Genomic DNA, 21,367 nt, shown 5'->3' with positions numbered 1-21,367 from the left:
GGTACGTGAGTTAGCCTGATCCTTATGTCCTGTTGCCTTTCTGCCTGTCTGCCCGTGTATGACCTGGTTCTGCCACTGACCTCCCTCTGCTTTTCCCTAGTTGGATTCCCGACGTGCTCTACTGATCCGGACTGTGGGTTTTCGTCTCCGGTCCAGTTTAACCCAAAGAAGAACCCGGGGCTCATTGTTCTCAAGACTTTGTTCATTATTGTTATCAGTGAATTGTCAGTGCGCTTGGTGTTTAATAAACACTGTGAACTTTTACATCTGTCTCTTGGTCGTGCATGTGGGTTCAGTCTACGTCCTCTGAGCATTACAGAAGTGAGTGTTTGTGCCAAATTGTAAACCAACTACTAACTATATCTTTTTATAAGGATTCGCCATAGAAACATGCTTAAGTATCTTTACATGAAATTGCATATATCTTTAAAAACCTTAGAGATTCACCATATTTCAAGACTTTTTTAACTTTAGAAGAGTGAAACTTCTTTTTTGCAGAATAGATATAATTGTGCATAAAAGCTCACTTCATATTGTACGTTTACTGAATGCGATGAAGTATAAAAATTGCAGCACTTGTTCTCTGCAAAAATATTTCTCAAGTTTACCTGAAGACAGTTTGATGTTTCACTTGTCAGAGTTAATTAAAACAAGAACTTCCAAGGATTAAGTCTATTTGTCTCCTTGGATATTGTTTCTATGCTAAGTTTAGATGGACAGATATTTACAAAAAGTATAAATGTAGTAAAGACAGGACGGAAAATTTCTACTTCTTATGTCATGCTCAGATGACTTCAGATAAAAACTGACTTCAGATAAACTTTGAAATATTTTTTTTATAGCAAGGATTACTGTTTTTGTCCCCATTGCTTACTTTGAAAATATTAGATTTTTTTAAATCTGAAGTATTAACAAGATGAATCACAACATCAAACAGCTGATCCACTATGAGCTCCTGTTTGTGTTTGTGAATCCTTCAGGCCATAAATGTTCTAATTGTAGACAATACAACCCAACATGAATACTAATACGTCACTATGCTTAAATGGTGTTTTCAGGCATTTAGTATATATTATTATATGTATTTTATTTTAAAAGTAAAATGATTAATAATTTTAATTCCTATATATCATCCAAATACCTATACTTTCTACTTCTTTACATTTCTTAGTTAAAAAAAAAAAGAAAAAAAAAAAGATGCAGAATATGTAATTGATGAAAAAACTAAAAGATGTCACAACATGAAAACTATGTAAATGATACAGCACAAACATGGGGTGAAACACTCAAATTATGTAAAAGACATAACAAAGACGAAAAGGACAGAAAAGATGATTGTGATGCATAAAATGTAATAAAACAAAAATGCAACAAGATGAAAATTATGTAATTATATAAAAAACAAATGTAACAAAATAGCTGTGAAAAGTCAAAAATGTTGAAAAAGACGTAACAAGATGAAAGTATGTAAATATGTAATATATATGTAAAAGATGCAACAAAGGAAAGGGCACATGTTCAGTCAGTTTTCCCAAGAAACAGCTAATTTATGCATTCAGTGTAAGTCAGAGCCTCTACATTTTCACTTTTACTGCAAAAAAAGAAACTATCACTGCTTCAGCTTTTACGAGAATCTTTTTTTCGTATCTGTACTTCTACTGGAGTACAGAATATGTGTACATATATTGGGATGAAATTGTTCTATAGATGTCAGGGTTGGCATGTGTGTTATGTTGGTCTGTTCCTCTGGATTACTTTAAAATATTACAATGACAAAAAAAAAAAAAATCTCATTAAATAGTTTAGAATACAGAGCTTTGAAGTAATGTCAAAGATTTCAGTGTTTTAGAATGTAGAGATATGAAGTTAATCTACTTGTACCAATGGTCTGACATATTTATGTGTCCACTAGAGGGAGTGGTGAGTCATTCTGCTGGTCTATCAAGAGGAAAAAAACTAACACCTTGGGGCCTTTGACCAGCATCAGAAAGTGACCAGATGGGGTGAGATCTGCTAAGAAACAAGTGTTCGAGTCAAAGTAAGTGACTGATAAAAATGAGAAGCACTGTTGTTGTTTCCACCACTGGACACAGCTCTAAATGAAAACAGTAGGGTTTGATGATGAAATAGCAGTGTTTCGTCTACATGTTTGATTATGAGGCTTATGAAGGTATAAAATTATTATGTGACGTTATTATCTATGATAAATTCTCATTTTGCTGATCCATGCTTCAGGCTAAACTGTGACAATTGTGACTTTGTTCACCCTCCTTGCCTCCAGTGCCACCCACACTGGTGTATGAATGTTTGGTGGTGGTCAGAGGGGCCGTAGGTGCAAAATGGCAGCCACGCTTCTGTCAGTCTGCCCCAGGGCAGCTGTGGCTACAGATGTAGTTTACCACCACCAGAGGGAGAATGTGAGAGCGGATGAATAATGGGTCAATAATGTAAAGCGCTTTGGGTGTCTAGAAAGGCGCTATATAAATCCAATCCATTATTATTATTATTATTATTATTATTATTTGTTTGAACGGTTCTAAATCGATCTTTAGTGCTATTGACAACACAAACTGTACATAAAACTGACATAATTCTTTTCTATCTAAAAAACAGCTAAGCTTAGCTCTGTTGGCCAGGGGCGGATCTAGAAAAATATTCCTGGGGTGGCAAGGAAGGGGCAGGAAATTTTCAGGGGTGCAGCATCTGAGACAGCATTGGTACAAAACAAACTATTGAATAAAAATGTACCCGGGAAGATCTATGGACAGAGCTGTATTACAGTGTACATAAATGCACTGTGTGGAAATAAATTTGAACTCCAACAAGTTACTGATCATTACGTTTAATCTTTACTCAGAACATGTTCTCCCTGCTCATTCCTTCGTAGTTGAAATAACTATGTACATTTTTTAACAAAAAACAAAGCTGTACATTTCTTATACATACATTTTAGCCCCTTAGAGGCTTGCGTCCATTTTTTTTTTTTTTAAACAAAACCAAAACAGTATTTCTTACACATTCTTATAAATGGTCATTATTTTAGCCATTTAAAGGCAGACCAATGAAAATAACAAACGGATGTAAATGGCTTTAATCATATATGATATCCACACACAACAGTCAGTCCAATTTCCTGAGCATCGCCATCTTTTCTAAATAAATTAAGTTGGCTTCTTTGCTTACGTTAACACCATAAACTGAACGGATTGGTTATTTGGTGATTATGATTTGCATAAAGATACAATTTTGGTAACTCTTTTCGGCACCCCTCGCTGAATATCGTTACCATGATCAGAAATTCAGCTACAGCCATTGTCAACAGAACCAACACGAAATTCGGCCGGTGACCCCAGCGTAAGGTTCATATGGTTTCCAAAATTGGATGTCTGTGGAAAAATATGAATATTACAGGTGATAATATAAATTTTAGACTTTATTTTGAGAGGCATGCTTGTTTCTGGGAGGGATATGATACCCATAACTTTGTATATTCTATTGTTCGATATAGATTGATCCCAGGCTTTTATCTTACCAACGTGGGTGAGTAGGACTGACGTTTTTACAATGCTATGGTAGGCTATTATGAAGCTGGAATATTGGAATTTTGTTCCGGTACCGGGATAAGAAGAAATATGATGTAGTAAATTAGTTTTGACCTTTTTCCTTTCGTACTGCTGCCTTCTGTTCTTGTGGCTCCCTCCTCACTTCGCGCCACTCGGTTTCAAATGAAAGCACTCTAGGGAGCTGTCGTTACCTCATGCTGCATTCAATGAACTCAGACATCGGAGCTTTGTACTCGGAAATGTCCAATTTGTTATAACTACTTCTTGATTTCCAAGTTGCCAGCTGGGGTGGCAGCCAGGGTGGCAAGGCTTTGTTTTAAGGCATTTGCCACCCTATGCCACCCTAGTACGTCTGCCCCTGCTGTTGGCTAAGCTAACAGAGCTATAATGTAAACTATCAGCTGATGCAGCATGGGAAGATTATTAGACAGTGTTATTTAACAGGCTGTCATAATAACCTGCCATGAAACCATACTTGATATGATAAACAGATGTGTGTAAACAATGAGCTTCATACTTTATACAGTGAGTGATACAGTCTGAGGGTACAAAGCATTGATTCATTGGCGGTTTTTGTTAGGGCTGCACGATATTGGAAAAAACTGACTTTTTTAACTCTGCGATATATATTGCGATATGAAAAACTACTCATGAGGATATAATAGCTGTGTGGTGCGGACGTAAATGGTCAAACAAATTAGTTGTGTTTCCTTTTGTTGTGGACACAGAACATGTGTTTCAATATCATCCTTCTTGTTGTTGAAATAATTCCTGATAGCTGATGTTGTTTTTCTCTTTGGCACCAAATCTTTGTTTTCGGTGATTTTCTCTTGTTTCGTCCTCAGTTTTCAATGTTGTTACCAGTGACTCCCTCCATCTGCAAGGGCGTGGTCTGCTTAGGCAAACTGATTAAGAACAGTTGTGATTGGTGGATCACTGTGCACAGTGTGTGTCAGGTACCCAGGTTAAACTTAAATGAGAACATGTTGAGTTCATTTGCCTCCAACTTTACAGGACCTTGCGATGTGATAATTGCGCACACATAAATTGCAATGACGATGCCCAAACGATATATTGTGCAGCTCTAGATTTTGGAGTCTTAAGCGTGCTCAGGTACATAGCCTCCCTCTGCTGCCGAGACTTTGGAATATCAATACTACATATAAACCCAATAATGCAGACAAAAGATGCAGAAGATAAGTAATATTCATCATAATTTCTGCTCGTGAAGAAATGAAATCATGTGCATCACGACAAATGGTGAATGGAAAAACCACAAGTCAAACTATAAATGTGAAAGTAAAATGTCTTATGTTATTATGAATGCAGAACAATGAAAGCAGAGCCATGCTGTTCATTCTCCTGAATCTCAAAGGTGAGGTATGCCGGTTTGAAGAGCTGGAATGCAGTTAATGACAGGCTGACATGAGTGGCATAGGACTCATTGACTGATTGAATGATAAACTAAGCATTAGTGATAAATGACTCTATGATACTTCTATTTCCACAAGATGAAAAACTGTGAAAAGATTCATTGGCTCATTTCATCATAATCAGTTTATTATTAAAGACTGAATTTTCTGCTCTAGCTGGTTTATATCCTGCTAATGCAGAACATAATGCTGAAAAAATCTATGACATACAGAGTGTTTTCCCCATGTATTATATTTGCACTTTGAATATAAGAGAAGGGCTCACTAACAGATGTAATACAGTCAGGATTCAACTTTTTAAAATCGACTAATCCGATTCAGCGCTGCATCAGATCAGAGTAAAGTTTCAGGGACAGCAATGACACCACAACCCACAACTCCAAATGTTTACACTGTGACATAATGAAAAAGTGATGCAGTGTTTTTCACAGCTAAAATATTGAGCATGACCTTGTCGGTGCCCCTCAAGGATGAGTCTGTGACTCATGTTTGAACCGATGTACTGTAGTGTAGGCTGTGTTTCACACACAAAATGATAATTTAACAAACTAGATCATGCCATTCAGACTAAGCCTCATATATGATTTAGGCTTCACAGTTCTGTTACCAGTCTAACAGTATCTTAAAAGATGTTGCATTAAAAGGGGTGGGAGTGACATATTTACCTGGTGTATTCTCTGTGGGGACATCATGAAATTTCAAGTCTTGATGTAGAATCAGGTATTAACACTTTTCTACCTCAAAAAGTCCCATTGACTTTAACTAGACATGAAAATTTTTATCAAGTGTGTTTACACCAAGTGGCATAAGCTGCAGCATGGCAGAAAAGCCCAGGCAGAAGTATGTTAAAGTGTAATACCACTGACAGCCACCAGGTGACACCTCCAAAAATGGCATTACTTCCATATACAAAAATACCAAAATACTAAAACAATATTATTTCCAGGAAACATTGTCATTTCATTGATTATATGTGGACCATCTATTCAGTTTTCTGCTGATTGATCTTTAAAGAATTCTTAAAGAAAGAGTTTATTTTATTTTACTGTCAGAAGGCTAGCATTTAGCATTAACTCACCCTCCCTGTGTGGCAACATTTTGCCAAGTATGGTCACTTCTGGTTCCAAAGAGCTAAGGTGGTGATGACCAAAACACAGACTCCTGGAGGTGTTGGTTCCTCTGTCCACTCTTTATGTATAACCACTTATTTTTACCAAGTGACCACAAAAGGTGACACTCTTTGTCTTCCAGGTCAATGTTTCTGTGATGGTGATTCTTTTCGTCAACAAACCTCAACATGGCAACTGACGGTGAGTCACAGGAAATGAAGGGATCATCTTTAGCATCAATCACAAGCAGAGTGTGACAAGGCGCCTTTTCACAATCTTTGACAGGACAACAAATCTGTTTGGCTCACTCCCTCCCTCCTTCCATCCATACCACACTCACTTCGTCATAATGAGGAGCTGCCACTCAAACTGCTACACACTGCACTTATTGCAACACCGTCGAGGTTACAGGACGAGCCAGCTCAACTGGGATTAAAGTCTCAGTTGCATTTGTTGAAACAGAGTTTAGAGCAATACAGTGTGTAAATCTGGAGGAAAGAGTTCGGGAACAAAGACTGCCTGTGCTGTAAGATGCAGGATGGGCCAGATGAAATTTAGCTTATGAATTCAAACGCATGCATTATGCATAATGAGAGGCCGAAGGGAGAGAGAGACAGAGAGGAGACATCTTGTCATCACTAAAGGAGAGCGATGGAAAGATGGACAAAGGAGATGTCCCAAGGGACTATGCACTCATTCTGCATGGCTGCCTATCTGTCACCATGGAAACTGTGTGTGTATGTGATGTATGTGTGTGACCAGAAATGAGCTGGAGGGTGTGTGTGTTACGAGGAGGGGGAATAATATAGTATGTAGGTGCTACGCAGGAGGCCTCCCACTGCGTTCACGAGAATGCCTTCGAAACTCACCATGATCACATTCCACGTCATCATGCATGTGTTTTTGTATGTGTGTGTGTGTGTGTGTGTGTGTGTGTGTGTGTGTGTGTGTGAGCAGACAGTGAGTCTGTGGATGGAGAGATCTTATCCTCTAAAAGCAGGACCCTCCGCAGATGAGTGATTCGTCTGATGGTGTGACTGATGAAGGATGGAGTGATGAACGCTTGATGAGATGAAAGAGTGAAGAGCCATCAACGCGCAAACGCCAACACACACGCTGAGAGACGAAGCCCATGACTGAGGCCTCAGATGTATTTATGGAGACAACACACAAGCACGCACACTTGAAGAGACACACAAACGTATAGAAAAGACACATTATGCAAACGCACACACTCTCAGACACACACACCTCGGCTGAAGATGAAGGGACGATTATAGATAAAATGTTTTCTTTGAGCTGACAGGAACGTGACCTGAATAGTACAGAGGAGGCAGGGAGAACATACACATATACAACTCACATTTGACTTATACACACACCAGGGCTTCTGCAGCTAAAGGCAAGTTAGAGCCAAGATTATTTAAGACTTTTAATGTCACTGAAAGAAATTTAAGACATTTATTATTGAAGCTGTTGATATGCCTATAAAGCGACTTAAAATTATTAAACATTTACAGGAAAATACTGAAACAGGAGGATAGCAGGGAAGAAGGTGAAAACACAGGAAAATCCTGGAAAAGTGGGCAAGTTGACAGGTATGACTAAGTGTCCATTGTTGTATCATTCGTTCCTAGAGTCACACTGAAGACCATGTCACAATAGTTTACACTGTGACATTGAGGAAGTACTGAATTCCAGTCCCCGTCTATGGTGCCCCCTTCATGGACCATTCAGAAAAAAAAAAAAAAAAAAGGTGGTCAATGGAGTGATAGCATACATTTTTGATTGCGCTTGATCTGTGCCACCATTTACATGTAATTTTTGTCATTTTACAATCTAACTTGATAAGCCAAGAAGGTTGCGGTTTCATGACAAAGATAGTAAAAAAACATCTAGCTTTGTGTTAAACTGCTGGACTGAATTTCCTATTGCACATGATACATGTCACCAAAACCAAAGCAGCCACTGCCTTGGCACATTTTACCACAAAACAAGGGTTAGGGTTAACCCGAACCCTAACCCTATCCTTGAAAACAAGGTGAAAAAGCATTAAAAGTGAAAATGACTTAAAGTGGGGTCATGTTGAAGTTTCAGAGACGTCTTCAATGACTCTGAGTAGATCATGGAAAAAGACATTGACCATGAAGTCACCTCTGCGACTTTCAGGGTTTCTAGTCCTTATATTCACAGATTTTCACAGGTTGATAGTAGGGATGCACTGATACTGATACCAGTGTCGGGTATCAAGTCCGATACTCAGCGTGTGTACTTGTACTTGTAAAAGTACTCTGATACAACTGCACCGATACCACTTATGCCGCATTTCCACTGTGTGGTACCAGCTCAACTTGACTCAACTCGGCTCGGCCTTTTTTCATTTCCATTACGAAAAAGGACCTGGAATCTGGTACCCGGTACGAGTTTTTTGGTATCACCTCTGCCGAGGTTCCAAGCGATACTAAACCGTGACATACAACACTACAGACCACTGATTGGTCAGACAGTTTTCTCTGTGACCCGCCGTTTTACAAAAAACAGAAGCGGAAGTTTACAGCAAATATAGCAGTACATTAATCCACATGATAACAGCCCAAAACTACACCATGGTTGGTTGAGGAGATTCAGTCTTTGGTGGCCGACGTAAAAATTCAGACGAGACAGCACGCAACGAGCGAGTTTTCAGCAACTCTCTGAGCAGACGATACGGAAATAACGCGCCGCATCGCTATGACGTCCAGGTACTGTAAAGTCAGTAGTATCCTGTAATGGAAATGGTCTCCAGGAATACCGAGTCGAGCCGAGCTGGTTACACATAGTGGAAATGCGGCATTACGGCAGCATGACATTCGCAGTTAAGTGCAGCAGGTACACAGCGAAGGAGTAATGTCAGCAGTGTGGAGATTTTTCAAAATAAATGGCAGTGACAAAAGTAACAGTGACAAAAGTAACGTTAAAGACACAGATGGATTTGGACAGAGCATTCTGTCTGTCCTCTGTGTACATTCCATCCATTTTCCAGGCGCTCGCGAATGTGTACCCAGACAGAGAATAGCACCAGGAACCGTGGAGGTAGAGGATCTTTTCAAAGAGGGACTGTGTGAGTTAGAGAAAAACTGCTGGCAAATTTATGACAACTACCTTCAGCAATATCAACATCAGCATCCACATTAGTATTACCTCCTCTGTCCTCTACATGTTTGTTATTACTGACTTTCTTCTTCTTCTTCTTCTCAAAAAGCGTTACTTTTCTTAATGGTGTTTGTCCAGTATGGTTAATTAAGAGTGGCGCCCCCTGGTGGATTGATTGAGAAACGCTCATTCCAACACATTAAATGTCAGTAGCAGCACTTTGTTACAGTCAGACTAATGACAATGACAATAAAGCACATTTTCAAAAGTAACTAAGAGCTGTAATGGTATTATTAAGTGCTCATATCAGTACTTGGTATTGGCAAGTACTCAAATGTAAGTACTTGTACTCGCACTCGGTCTGGAAAAAAGTGATATTGGTGCATCACTAGTTGATAGTGAAGCGGCTTTACAACAACCTGAAAAAATCTTGACTTGTTAAATTGATATGTGTAAATGATCCATAATTTCAAAGGGGGCCAACAAATCTGTTGTCTCTCCCTATTGACTGGAATACATTTTTTCTGAAATAAGGTCCCATGGATCACAGTTGGAAAGGGTGGGACTTCAGCTGTCTATGTCAGCTGTAGCAACGCACTATGCTTTTGATTGAACGGAGGCAAGTGGAAAACTGACAGTGTTTCATTCGTTTTCAGAACCACTGTTTAGTCCTTGTGAGGGTCATGGTTGTACTGGAACCTATCCCATCAACCAACAGGTGAAGGTGGCTGGATGTGACACCAGTTCATCACTTTTCTGACATATACAGCCGAACAGAAAATAACTCACACGTTCACATCTAAGAGTGATTTAGATCGACCATTGAACCCACTGAGGTACATGTCTTTGGATGGTGGGAGGAAGCCAGAGTACTCACACAGACATGAGCAGAGCATGCAAACTCCACACAGAAAGGTTCACCCTGCACTGAAAATAATATAATGTAACTTTAAGATGGATTCCACAGGCTATGAAAGTGAAAAAAGAAGAAGCTGTAGAAGAAGAAATCAGTTTGGAGCTTCTGTGAAAACATGACAGTGAGCCTGTTATACCAATATTCCGATCATTATCTGATTTCTGGAGTTATCAGATTATTCAAGTGACCATGTAAACAGGATAATCTGATATGCTTTATCAAATAATATCCAATAATATCCAGCTACACCTGGATTTCCTCCCAATACTCCGATGTTTTCCTGCATGTATACAGGTTAGTCTGATTTATTGTGTTCTTTTATGTCTGTGTATGTGCAATCATAGTTAAAATCATAGAGAACAGAAGTTATGTAGTTAAACATTAGCGGAAGACAACAGGAAGTTTAAACTACCCCCACTATGTACATAGATACTCTGAAAGAAATCCGATAATGGACTGGAGTGTCTAGACCAGGGTTTTTCAATTAACGCATTTCTTAAGTACATGTAAATGCGTCAGATCTGATTATTACAATTATCCGATTACTCCCAGTTATCGGACTTTCATGGTCATGTAAACAGGTTCAGTGTAACACAGTGGACTCCATGACTGATGACCTGCTCCCTCTGTAGATAATAATGGCTTATGATTAGTTGATCCCATTAAAATCACACTGGACCTCTAAAGCCTTATTTTATCACATTCATGAATCCAGTGCTTTCTAAGACTTTTTAAATAACCCTGGCGTATGTAGAGAAGAAACTGTACAGACAGACATCACACACAGGCTGCTTAACAGGCTGGTGACAAATTTAGTGTTAAACTGCTCTCTTTCTTTTGAGTCTCGCTTGAAATTTATTGTATTTTTTCTGCAACTTCCTCCACAGAGAAGAGTAATTTGTCTGTGGTCGGGCCACACACACACACACACAAACCATGCACATTTTGGTTCAGTCCATACTCACACACAAATGCACAGAGTTCATTTATTAACTCAACAGTGTGTGTTTTTCTATTTCTTTCACACATACACACACACACACACACACGCACACACACATGCACACACACATACACACACACAAAGAGGCCCCTGGCACCCGAGGAGAGCGGCCCTTGCTGTGCCAGGCTGTGCCAACATGTGGGAGCAGTTACAGTAAAGAAACCCTGCCAAGACCACTCTGGGCAGGGCAGGCAGCTGCCAGGGCGCACACACACACACACACACACACAAAATCCCTGAACCTAAACCTGCACCCTCGCTCACACACCTATTTCACACTTTCACTACCACAAGAACATCGCCACAAATTCTACAGGCAGCCTTCTCACACACACTCTGAACATAATCCACGTATAATCCTCTGCTTCTTGCTCTGTCTCCCTTTCTCATGCAAACACACACACACACACACACACACAGCGACTGCACACTATGCTGAGTCAATGCGGCTAACAAAAGACCCAAAATATGAGCAGGATTTCCCCACCCCACCCGCCTGTCTTGATTTCTGTTGTCTGCATCTGATATATATGAAGCTTAACTGTTCCATTGATTCTGTAGCCTACACCGTACATTCCTGGTTCAGCTCTGCTCACTCGGCGAGGCGTCTTAATCTCTCAGGATCGCTGTCAGCTGATGAATTGTCACTCACGCAGACCGAGCGGAGCAGCTTTCAGCTTTGGGGACTACTAGGCAGAGAAGTTTAGACAGAGAACATAAAGTAGACAATGTATGAAGGCAGCTGTCTTTGTACTGCAGTCTATTACCATTTCTCTTTGTATGTGCATTACGTACCATCAGTGTGTGTCCTTGAGATGGGAAACTGGTCTACTGAAGCTCCTTTCAGGGGAAAAACTGCTCACTGTTTCTCTAGTAATATAGTAAATGGGGAATTGTGTGATGTTTGCCAACACTTCTGTAATTTCAATTATTTTCTACATGTAAAAATATGTCCTAATACCTGTTCAGTTCAGTTCAGTTCAAGAGGGACTAATATCAAAATCAAAATTAGCTTTATTGGCCAAGTTTGTGCACACAAATGAGTAATCTGACTCCAGATTATCCCTAGATCTTGTGTACTATACAATAAATAGAATATTGTAAAATATATAAAAGTTAGAATATATAAAAGTTAAAAAGAAAAAAAAGTATAAAGAGAATAAAGCCATAGTGCAAATATAGGATGGACATTTGAGTGCAAGTATACATGACCCTGAAGGACCCACAACTGTTTTGAGGTTCCCAAAGTCAGAACTAAACATGGAGAATCAGCATTCAGTTTCTATGGTCCATATATCTGGAACAAACTACCAGAAAATATCAGGTCTGCTGAGAGTCTGAGTTCTTTTAAGTCCAGGTTAAAGACTCACCTGTTCACTGCTGCCTTTGACTAAAAGGCTTTTGACTTTTTAAATTTTATATTCTCTTTTGAAACTCTGCACTGCAACTTTTACTTTAATATGTGTGTTTTTATTTTTATTTTATTTTATTTTATTTTGATTTTATGTGTTGTTTTCTTACTCGCTGTTTTTAATCACCTTTTATGTTTCTTTTATAATGTTTTAAATGTGTTTCTTTTTGTTTCTTTTATTTCAATGTCCTGTGTGAAGCACCTTGAATTGCCTTGTTGCTGAAATGTGCTATACAAATAAACTTGCCTTGCCTTGCCTTCAAAATAATGTTTTTTTTACATTTAACTTTTTCCAAAGTTAGGTGCATTTTTTTTTTTTTTTTTTGTCAAAATCTGGCATTTTCCTATATTCGATTTACTGACCATGCAGATGTTCATAAAAACTCAAAGTAGATCCAAAGGCTTTAACATCAGAACAGAGAAAAGCAAAGCAAAAGCGAGTCTTTCAACCAAACATATTATTAACTGAACTTAAAAATAAGCATCTACAACCGCTGTCATTTGTCAAACTAACAAAGGGTTTTACTGGTGAGTCTGTGTTGCGAAAGATGACAGTGTTTGTGTGTTCACTATGGAGCCTCTGAACGGGTCCAAATGGGTCATATCTGATAACCATGAAAAGATGACAAACTGCATTTTACTTGAATTGTTTCAATGTGTTGATAGGATTAATTGTTTAAAAGTTATTCAGTGTTTTAGATCAGTTGATGCTTCTGGTCACTGTTGGTTGTGTAGGTCTTTGAGCGTTAACCTTTTATAGGGCACTCATGGAAATACTCTGAAATTCAAAATTTTCAACCTTAGTGTGTTATTGTTAAATGTGAAATGTTTACAGTCAGTGGGTGCAAGGACAAAGATCCTAAAGAGAGATGCTTTAAAAAAAAAAAAAAAAAAAAAAAGTCCACATTTGTTATTGCAACAAGAAACACACCTACTGTTTTACACCATGATAGAGGATGTCCACAAGTTTATATGCATGTATGAGCAAATATCCAAAAGTCTTTTCCAGAAAGCATTTGATAAAACAAGAGGGAATCTGAGAGGCTGGAAAATTTGGAAAAACTGTTATTTTTCATGACGTTTGAAATCAGATATATTTGTGGAATATTAATTTTCATTGGCCATGTAGACAACTTATCCTTAACCATATTGTCTGTTTTAGAATGTAAGAGTAAACCTACTCATTGATGTATGTATATAGAAATCAGTGACAGCTGGTGAAATTCTTTTTTGGTGGGGTGCAGTATCCAAGTCAGTTTTCAACTGCACTATAACCACATATCACCACTAGGATACACCAAAGTACATGCACCACTATTTTGAAATATTAATTCAAATTAAAATAAAAATACACAGTATGTGTTTTCAGTCATTTATTTTTTATGTGTAAATTTCACCTGTCTGTCCTTCAAACATGCACATTTTTCCATGACTGTCGTGTTAAATTGTTAATGTCCTTGACAAGTGTCTGATAATATGAGAATTTGACCGATGCATTTAGACCAGGGGTGAAGGTAGTGCTGGTAGATCGCATTGCATTCAAAAAAAAAAAAAAAAAATCAACTTTAGGGTTAAAACATATCAATGCTATCAGTTTTGCTGGGAATCGAATCTTAGCTTCCCGGATTGAAGCCAGTCACATTAACCACTGAGCTATCACACCATGTAGTGATGTAGTCACGGCTCAGTAGTATTACTTACAGATATATTCACTGGGTCCATTTCTGATGAAGGTCTTGATTCTTTTCGGGATGTGACGTTTACTCCTGTAGGAGGTGCTTGGCTCTTCTCTCTCTTGTATTGGAGGGCGTCTACTGCGCATGCCCCATTTATAACGGGAGCGTATTCTGGACTTACAGCTGACGTCTCTGGTCATGTGATTGTTGTTTACACCGCCATATTGGTAGGCACGCTATCTGGATCGAGAAAGTCAGAACTGTTGCTTTATATCATGTTTTTCTTTGGACTCGTGTTTGCGTGTTTTGTTATTTGCGAGTATGTCTACTTGTGATTAAGGCACCATAGATGAGTTTCAATGTTTACTAACAACAGTGATGCACGCGCAACTCAGAGGTAAAAACACCAGTACCAGCTACCAGCCGGATCACATCAGCCGCGTACACCTCCAAGCTCTGCCCCGGAACTCGTGAACGAGCCGATATGTTAGCTCTGGTAGGATTAAAGGGGTCTTCATCACCGTACCACATGATGACAATTATTTTTTTCCACGCCGCTAAACGCAACAGGCACACAGGCTAACTATACTGAGAAGCTACGCTAACCGCGGTAATAACTATAAACGGCAAAACAGAACCACCGCTGCCACCAATGGAACAGAGCGGTCTTTCTGCCTAACTTGTACTTGGTGAAAGCTAAGTGATAAACGGCACACAGGAGTTTAGCAGGTCCATCGTTTAACACGCTACGAACTCGGCATGACTTCCGCCTCCAAGACTTAATGAATGCATAGGTGACATGAAACTCATCTATTGGAACCAACCGCAACACACGTGGTTACCATGATCACACTGCTTAAAGCTTTATGTTATTGTACATCTACACAGGAGAAAGATAAGTATCACCAACAATGGGCAATTGTACGATCCAAGGAAAGCTTACCTACCAATATGGTGTCGTAAACAGAAAACCACGTGATCATGTGATGTATGTGCAAAACCTGAATTATGGTTAGCAGAGAGCCTTGGGGGCGTAGATTTTTGCACCCCAAACAGGAAACACATGACTTGACGAGTCACTAAACAACCAAAAACATTTTTAAACTACACTTGAATGCAGATTATACACAGTACTCATAGGTTGTATCATGTATAGCTCATTTATTTAATCATTAATGTGTTGCACACTCAGACACAAAGGTGAGAGTATATTTGAGAGTTCCAGGCGAGCATGAGTTTTGTTTTGTTTTTTTCAAAAATAAAGGCCCACAAATGTTTTTTTTTTTTTTTTTTTTTTTTTTTTTTTACCTCCGCCAACGAACGGAGGAGGTTATATTTTCACCTGGGTTTGTCTGTTAGTCTGTTACCAAGATAACTCAAAAAGTTATGGGTGGATTTTCATGAAATTTTCAGGAAATGTTGATACTGGCACAAGGAACAAATGATTACATTTTGGTGGTAATCGGGGCTGATCTGCCCTGGTGGAGGTCTACGCTCTCCAAGTGCTTTTCTAGTTGTAAAATAATTTTAGGTGATTCTATCTTCTTCATCAAGTGAGACAGGTGGGGCGACGCCCTAGCACCATCTACTGATAAGCCGCCACTGCTAGAAATGTTAATATGAAACATCCTTTTGCTTCAGAGGCTTTGAGACTGTGTGTATCTGAGCACTGCAGAAATGTTTAATTCTGGTGACTGGATTCACGTTTCAAGCCTCCTCCTGGATGTGGTTAAAGCCAAGTCAGGACGTCCTTTGCTTCTAATGCAGGAAGGAAACACTTTGCATAGATTAGCATGAAGACGGGAAGCAGCAACTCTCTCTAAAGCTTAAAAACCCCTAAGCTCTTTAATTTACATGTCCTATTTTCATATAAACAAATGTACTTTTTTTGGCAATAAACTGATCATTTACAGAGAATAACTTTGAACGCAGCACAAAGTAAACCAAATAAAAAGAGCATGTGCCTCTTTTTAGAAGCAGTCTATCGTACTCAAGCAGATACTAATATTTTCCAAAACTTTTCCTTCAAGTATCAAAGTGGACGACTCCTTTTGAAAAGTCTTTTGAGCAATTAATTTGTACAGACACAGCGTCTGGGTTGGTGCTCGTGTTGCGGTGAGATTGTGCTACACTTCTGTCTGTTCATGTCAAATTTAAAGCGGCGGTAGTAACGGCGTTCAGGTTTCATGTTAATTTACTATACATATTACATCCAGACAGGTGTACAGTTACAGGTATTTTGATGACCCCTGCAGTGTCGCTGACAACCCCTCAAGAGGAAAGAACATACAGGCCGGTATGAGATCTGTGTGTGTGTTTGTGTGTGTCTGTGTGTAAAGGTCGGTTGTTTTATCTAAATATACTGTACATATTTTCTCCTCCTGTCGCTGGGGTAGAGTTGGCAGCCTTGGCACTCGAGTGTCACCGTTCCGTCTTTCTCTACACATATAAATTCCAGTCTGAGTCCAGATCATATCATGAATCTCTCACACTCGTTCCCACACAGCAGCTATCGGGTATCCGGGGCTCGGGTTGCTGTGTCCACTAAGACTTTACAGCATGTTTGACCTATTCTGACTGGCGGGGCACACAGCCTCGGGCCGGCCAAGACTCCTACTACTATTCCAAATATCAAACAGCAGCATTTGCGATAAACCACTTCACGTAATGTGCAGCTCAGAGCTCTGTGAGTGGAGTCTGTCTGAGACTGATGTTGAAGAGGACAAACCAGGGTTTTACTGCAGTTTTGTGTTGAACTCCTGTGGATCAGAAGTCTGACCTCACATGACCCTCGTACTCAGAGTGTCCAGCTCTTCTTCAGCCTCATGCTCCTCTTCATCCTCTTTTACTCCTCATTGCTTAATTCTGAGTTAAATAATGAAGGACATGAAGGAAACAGAGAAGGAAATAGGTTCAGATGTATTAGTTGTACTATTAGTTGTTAGTTATGCCAAATTTGGTTAAAAATGGTTAATGGTTAACCCTTTATCAGGCAAGTGACTATTTCTGGTAATTTCCAAAAACATTAACCCATAAGGACCCAGTGTGACATTTGCGGCATTTCCCGAATGAACTTTTCTTTATATTTAACCGTTCTTAAGTGGTTTGTCACAATTTATTGTAATATTATATTCTGTATCTTGTTTTTTTCCAATAAAAATCTGGTAGTTTCCATCGTTAATTTACTAATCATGTAGATGTTCATGAAAACTCACAGTAAAGTTGAGGGTTATTATATCAAAAATAGAGAAAACTGAAGAAAAAATGACTTTCAGCAAAATCTATCATTAACTGAACATGAACCAAGTGTCTCCATCCACTGTCATTGATCAGACTCCATTGGTTTTACTGGTGAATCTATGTTGTAGAAGATGATGGTGTTTCTGTGTTCCACTATGGAGCCTCTGAACATCCAAATGGGTCATATCTGATGACCATGAAAAGATGACAAACTGCATTTTACACAAATTATATACATGGATGAGTGGATCAACAGGTATTTAAGATTTTGTATCAGTAGATGATTTTGGTAGATGGTGGATGTTTGGGTCTTTATGGGTTAAATGTAGGACCAATCCCATGCCTCAGTGAGGTCAAGAAGCATGTTGGTTTTTATAACACTATACAGTGATTCAGAGAGATTTTATAGAAATTTTGCCAATTTGTGGCCCTATAATGGTTGTTTTATTGCATGTGTTTACTTTTTTACAAGTGCTGCTTGGATGTTTGATGGTAAGAGGAGGGAGACTGTTGTCATACCAACCAACGAGGAAGTAGATGACGATGTCCAATAACTAAGGTTTCAACTCAGGATGAAATTTTGAATTTCAGTGTATTTCAATGAGTGCCCTATAAAGGGTTAATAATGGTTTCAGTTTGATAAATACATGTGGAAATCACTCCTAAACCTTCCCACATTTCTTTCATTAAATATACATTGTTGCCCATATAGCTAAAATAAAGTATTTTTACGTCTTCTCATGAAATGATTGTGACAATATGATTTATTCTTGATAGATAAAGTGTAACTGGGACTTAGTATTTAATCATTACACCTGGTCAAAGGTGATTATTATGTCTGGAAACAAAATTATTCCAACTTTATGGGCAAGAGTGCATTTTATATATTTTCTGTGTTTTGCATTCAGTTTCTATTTACATTATTCTATTTGCGTTATTTGTATTATTAATTTTAGAATTTTATAATATTAAATATAGTTTTCAATGTTTTATTTAATTTAAACACACATATGGATGGGGTTACAAGTTGATAGATAAAATATTTTATGATTGTGTCAAAATAAAACTAAAGTCCATGCATTGATTAGTACAATACTGTATTGACTAGCCAAGAAAAAGTCCCCATCTTGATTTAACTCAGCAAATAGTTAAGCTCCTTCCACTGGATAATTACTGCTATGATTAATATTCAGCCCTAACTGATGCAGTGAGTAGCTCCTCATTTCTTAAACAACCTTCAGTTTGATAGAGAGCATAAAGATTGGACTGTGTTTCTATAGAAAAAAGTAATGTGGTGTGATGAGACCAGACTGACCCTGTTCCAGAGTGATGGATGCATCAGGGTGAGAGGAGAGGTGGATGAAATGATTACCCAGCATGCCTTGTGTCTACAGTACAAGCCTGTGGGGGCAGTGTTATGATCTGAGGTTGGTTCAGTTGGTCAGGTCTAAGTTCAGTAATGTTATGCACCCAAAGATTACAAAAATAAATGTTGTGATGCTGCATAAGTTTATCGAAATGATGCCACGGGAAATCTATATTGTAATCCGACCTAATGGCTGTTCAATAAAATATCAAAGTGTGGGACTTTTTTGGGGTAGGCCACGTATTTGATATATGATATTCTTCATTTGTGTGTCAAGTAGAAAATGCAGACAGATCCTATCTTACAATCCTTGTGCTCATATTTCACAGTAGCTTAAACTGTACTACAGTAGATTATATGTACATCAGTGTGGATGAACGTTACAGGCTAATGTAGCAGAGGTAGTATAAGTTTCTGAGAAACTGGTGCCAAATTTGCGTTTCCAAGTTTTCATCTGGTCCTTGAATTGAGATCTTTTAATGGAAATGTCCCGTGTAATGGGGCAGCATGTGAAAGAAGTCATGAAACCAGGAAAGGAGAGACAACAGTGGAGATTTGTTGGTGTCGTAACATAGGAGAACATGGACATGACTTCCACATTGCCAAGAATCCATGATTTATGTAAGCCTACCATCTGTTGCCACAGAATACGTTGCTCAACTACCAATGAGTCAGATTGACTATACGGACATCTACAATGTCTACCGTGTACACACACACACACACACACACACACACACACAGTCAGATGGATACCAGTGGCAGCTCACAGAGGCTCATATGAACGATGGATGAGGTGATGTAGAGAAGCTGCTGATCTCCTTACTCCCACTCTGAGTGACCTGAATACACCCCAGCACGCACGCACGCACGCACACACACCTTACTACAAACACATGCATATGCCTTTCTACAAACACACACAAATGATCTGCACACACAAATGCAGCGTCCCTCTGCAGCTGACAGCCATTCATTCACTCCTCTGACATGCACAGGCTATATCTAAATGGAGAACACCCCCCACCCACCCATATAACAACACACACACACACACACACACTGCCACCCCTTCTCCAATTTTTACTGTTTTAACTGCTCACCACATCTATCATTCATATCTATGTAATAAAATCCAATATGAATACACACACACATACACGCACAAGCTGATAGTAACACACATTTGGCTGATGTAATGGCTCAGCTGTGACATCTTTACTTCTCTAGTTTTGATTCTGAACAAAGAAAACTAGAAAAAAAAAATGCTGCACCTTTTTTTGACACTTTGACCCTTTACACAATCATACCCTCACACATCAGCACTCACCGTGTTTACTCTTAGGATGTGAAAAAGCCCTATTCTCATTAACCCAGAGGGCAACCCCAACCTCCCATTGTGCCCCCTATCTCCTGCAGCATTCTGGGTAAAGTAGTTTAACAATGTCAACCAGATAAGCCCAGTGCAAACCTCCTGATAAGGAGTCAAAGACTGCACTTAATGTCTGTGTGTTTTTAAAGGCGTTGGTTGATTGAGAAGCCGATGGTGAGGATGTAAAAGTCCAACAGTGAGCAGAAAGGCCGCATATGTGTGTGTGTGTGCTCATAATGCCATGCACACCATTTCATATCTTTGTAATAACAAGTCAAACTGCAGAAACAGCCAAATACAGAGGACAATAAGAAAGCAAACACATACCACTGGACAAAAGAGCATGTCTAGGAGTGTGTGTGCATAATTTCTAACTATGGCCAAGGACCATTAGTAAAGTTATTCAGAAAGAAAGGTGAGTCAACTTTTCCTGTATTGACAAGTAAAGCAGGGAGAGAGATATGTTGGCCATGAAGAGAAAAGAAAAGAATCAAAATGAAAAACTATGGAAGGATTGATGTTTAAAAAAAAAAAAAGAAAGAAAGATTGAGATAAAATGAAGATTATGGCTGATGTGATGTTTAAGGCTTTTCCACGAGGCAACTGGACTGTAATTTGAGGTCAAAGGTAAATGCTCAATCGAGACTTTAATGTTGCAATAAGCCGTGTCACAACGACTCCGGTTACAGCGTGATAAAAAGGTGTGAATATGTTACAGGAAGTGTCAAATAAAATGCAGTAAATTTGCACACTTTGTCCCAGAAACTCCACACCCTGCGGGGGATAATCGCAACTATTCTTCCCAGCTCTCGCCTTACACACACACACACACACACACACACACACACACACACACACACACACACACACACACAGAGTAGAAACCCATGGAGATACAGATGTGTGTGTATACAGCCTATACATATATATATATATATATATATATATATATATATATATATATATATATATATATATATATATATATAAACTGTGGATGTATAGTTGTGGACATACATTGGCCTAGCATGCTTAGGCTGATGAGAACATACAAGTTGCATTTATGTGCACACACATGTCCAGAAACACACAGATTGAGGATTGGAAGTCTTCGCAGGCTGAAATCAGATACCTTTGTTTTGTTCT

Source organism: Sphaeramia orbicularis, chromosome 19 (assembly GCF_902148855.1).
Source record: "Sphaeramia orbicularis chromosome 19, fSphaOr1.1, whole genome shotgun sequence".
NCBI lineage: Eukaryota > Metazoa > Chordata > Actinopteri > Kurtiformes > Apogonidae > Sphaeramia > Sphaeramia orbicularis.
The sequence above is the reverse complement of the archived record's forward strand: the minus strand, read 5'-3'. Positions refer to the sequence as shown.